Raw genomic sequence first — 3,941 nt, 5'->3', positions numbered from 1 at the left:
GCCCATCGTGTCCGTCTGTATCCCCTAAAGCTCATTGTGTCCGTCTGTATCCCCTAAAGCTCAGTGGTCAGTCTGTATCCCCTAAAGCTCATAGTGTCCGTCTGTATCCCCTAAAGCTCATCGTGTCTGTCTGTATCCCCTAAAGCTCATCGTGTCCGTCTGTATCCCCTAAAGCTCATAGTGTCCGTCTGTATCCCCTAAAGCTCATAGTGTCCGTCTGTATCCCCTAAAGCTCATCGTGTCCGTCTGTATCCCCTAAAGCTCATCGTGTCCGTCTGTATCCCCTAAAGCTCATAGTGTCCCCATGTATCCCCTAAAGCCCATCGTGTCCGTCTGTATCCCCTAAAGCTCATCGTGTCCGTCTGTATCCCCTAAAGCTGTGTCAGTCTGTATCCCCTAAAGCTCATAGTGTCCGTCTGTATCCCCTAAAGCCCATCGTGTCCGTCTGTATCCCCTAAAGCTCATTGTGTCCGTCTGTATCCCCTAAAGCTCAGTGGTCAGTCTGTATCCCCTAAAGCTCATAGTGTCCGTCTGTATCCCCTAAAGCTCATCGTGTCTGTCTGTATCCCCTAAAGCTCATCGTGTCCGTCTGTATCCCCTAAAGCTCATAGTGTCCGTCTGTATCCCCTAAAGCTCATAGTGTCCGTCTGTATCCCCTAAAGCTCATAGTGTCCGTCTGTATCCCCTAAAGCTCATCGTGTCCGTCTGTATCCCCTAAAGCTCATAGTGTCCGTCTGTATCCCCTAAAGCTCATCGTGTCCGTCTGTAACCCCTAAAGCTCATAGTGTCCGTCTGTATCCCCTAAAGCTCATAGTGTCCGTCTGTATCCCCTAAAGCTCATCGTGTTCGTCTGTATCCCCTAAAGCTCATCGTGTCCCCATGTATCCCCTAAAGCTCATCGTGTCCGTCTGTATCCCCTAAAGCTCATCGTGTTTGTCTGTATCCCCTAAAGCTCATGGTGTTAGTCTGTATCCTCTAAAGCTCACTGTTTGTCCCTGTATCCCCTAAAGCCCATCGTGTCCGTCTGTATCCCCTAAAGCTCATGGTGTCCGTCTGTATCCCCTAAAGCTCATGGTGTTCGTCTGTATCCCCTAAAGCTCACGGTGTCCGCCTGTATCCCCTAAAGCTCACGGGTGTCTCCCTGTAACCCCTAAAGCGCCTCGTGTTCGTCTGTATCCCCTGAAACTAAGTGTAAATACACACAGTAACAGACCAGGACACATACTTCACTCCTAAAATGTGGTCCTGTGTAGCTCAGTTGGTAGAGCATGGCGCTTGTAACGCCAGGGTAGTGGGTTCGATCCCCGGGACCACCCATACGTAGAATGTATGCACGCATGACTGTAAGTCGCTTTGGATAAAAGCGTCTGCTAAATGGCATATATATATATATATATACAAAGACCTCCCACCCGCCTGAGCCTCCTTTAGCTTCCGAGTGTGGCGCCACACCCCTTTTATTTATTATGCAAATGTTACGGTTCTCATCGCCTACTACCTCCAATCACGGCATGAACATTTTATTGGGCTCAACCGTTTCTGCAAGTCGTTTTGAATAAATGAAGTGTTTAATTCATTGTGGATTAATTTAATTTGGTAACGACTGTGTACAAGGTTACCGTGGTGATATTAAATCAATTTGTTTAGTGTTCTTCTGGCGGGTGGTTGTGATAAAGGTTGGGGGGGTGGGGGGTGTCATGGCGTCTAGGGGTTAATATGAGCGAACAGGATAACACCTATAGGCCAGTGTACCAACGGTATTACATCCGGAAACCAACTTCTCCTACTGTGCGTCCGAACAGGCACCCTCATCCCTGTATAGTGGATGTCAGAACGGAGCACCGTGGGCACTCGTGTAGGCCGGGGAATAAGAGAGACATTTTTACATGCACGAATTCTCGTGTGGTCATTCAATGTTCTGGTTTTAGTCCCACCTTCGATGTGCTGCGACAAAATATAACATGTTCAGTTAACTTTATGAAGTTCAGAGCTGGTCAAAAAAAAAAAGGCAATTCGATTTCCTCTTATTTAGCTGGAACGCTGAGAACATATTTAGTTTGGAATAAAAATATTTTAGCTATAGATATCAATTTAGATTCATTCATATGAATTTGGCGCATCGATTTCCATTGTGTCTATAATTAAACTGGCTCCACTGTTCCTGCACCATGAATTTGCTATTTAAATATTTAGGCTATTTCGCCCGGTAAAGTCAGAGGGCAGACAGACCCCCCCCCCTCTCTCTCTCTTTCTCTGCATTTAGGAGAGTTGCAATCCCGAAGGCGGCGCGAGATATTACTCCGGTTCCGTGTTGTATTGCTTGATGATCGCCTTACTCTACAACCCTTCTGCTCATATCAATTCAATATTTCAATAAACTAAAGTGACTATCGTGGTCTCTCTCTTTTTTTTCTCTCAAATACACGTCTTGATTCAGGGCCGTTTGGACAAATGCTTCAAATAACGGATGTTGCATAATGACTAGACTGCAGAGGCCTATGACGCCCATTTCCGGCCTCGCACCATTTTATTTGCATCGTTTTTCCTTTAAGACCTATTTTTAAAGGAATCCAAATAGAAATGCATTGTCTTAAGGGACGTACGTCAGTAGGCTATGACTTGGAATAGCCTTTGTTGAATATATTTTTGAAATGATTTCTGTGAAGAAAATTAAATCAGTTGTCTGCCAAAAAAAAAGATGACAGTGAATATTGCAACAAACAAAAACAAAAAAACGGATGTGAATTCCTATGAACGAAAGCATAAACAACCAAATATCAGGGATTCAAATTGAATAAAACATCCAAGCTCGAGCTACAGGTGTTCAAATCCCGTGCGTGTCCGTCTCGTGGCTGGAGGCTGAGAGCCCTCTAAATAAAAACGCACGCGCCGCGCCGGTCTCCTCTCCTCTCCAGTTAACCACTAACTGCTTGAAGCTGTTCGCTTGTTATCTGACAGGGCTGGCTGGCTGCAATGTTCATCGCACCATGTCTCGCGAGAGAAGCCGAGCTCCGCTTGACGAGATCTGAGACACTCAGGTGTAAGAGCCCTTCTCTCATCCCTCTCGGCAGCCAGTGGGAACAGTAGACGGCAGATAAGTGCGTCGGCCTGGGAGACTGCAGGCATCTCTGACTGTGTGATCTTCGTGCTCAAGGCTGTATTGCATCATTACTGGATCACTGTCTGTGACCAGGCTACTACATCTTTCCATTGCGTCAATTTTAGCCCCTTTACTCTTTAAAGAAAAACAGTCGCAAAGATGATGTCAATGAATAGCAAACAGCCACACTTCGCCATGCATCCGAGCTTACCTGAGCACAAATACACCACTCTGCATTCCAGCTCGGAAGCAATAAGGAGAGCCTGTCTGCAAGCTCCACAGGTAAATGAAACCCCAAAAACTTCTGCTTTGTGTCTTCCTTTTCTATGCTCTTTCTGTGCGCGGTCTTTTGCATGTTGTAAGCGTTAAATGTTACTGTGACTGCGCGAGCGCAATAATACGGAAGGAACGCTCGGAGGCACATTCTGCCAAAGCCAACTGCGTGCGCCTTAATGTTTTCTTCTTCTTCATGTATTTCCACGGCAATCACCCGCACGCCTGTGATCTTTTTGAAAGCCACGCTGAACACAAAAGCTACCGACATTTTTTTTCATGACTCTGTGACAGTCTTCTAAAAGGAATATTCTTCGTGTTTTATGTGTTGTTAGAAGTCCCACAGCTGACATATCCACTTATTCATCATGTGCTTGTTCTTTCTCTCTTTTTCCCCACTTTGCTTTGTTTCTGTTCCCTCCTCGCGCGCCCTTCCTCTCTCCGCATCTCCTCTCATTACAGCTGCAGAGTAACATATTCGCCAGCCTGGATGAGACCCTCCTGGCCCGCGCCGAAGCTCTGGCTGCCGTGGACATCGCCGTGTCTCAGGGCAAGACGCACCCTTTCA

The 3,941-nt window shown here is 46.5% G+C and overlaps 1 pseudogene; it reads left to right on the top strand.

The window, feature by feature from the left end:
* The first annotated feature begins 840 nt into the window (after positions 1 to 840).
* LOC124018441 overlaps positions 841 to 3,941 on the top strand; it is a 4,669-nt pseudogene continuing 1,568 nt past the window's right edge.

This window comes from Oncorhynchus gorbuscha, unplaced genomic scaffold (assembly GCF_021184085.1).
Source record: "Oncorhynchus gorbuscha isolate QuinsamMale2020 ecotype Even-year unplaced genomic scaffold, OgorEven_v1.0 Un_scaffold_512, whole genome shotgun sequence".
NCBI classification, from domain to species: Eukaryota; Metazoa; Chordata; class Actinopteri; order Salmoniformes; family Salmonidae; genus Oncorhynchus; species Oncorhynchus gorbuscha.
Note: the sequence above shows the minus strand (reverse complement) of the source record. Positions and strands in the feature narration are given on the sequence as shown.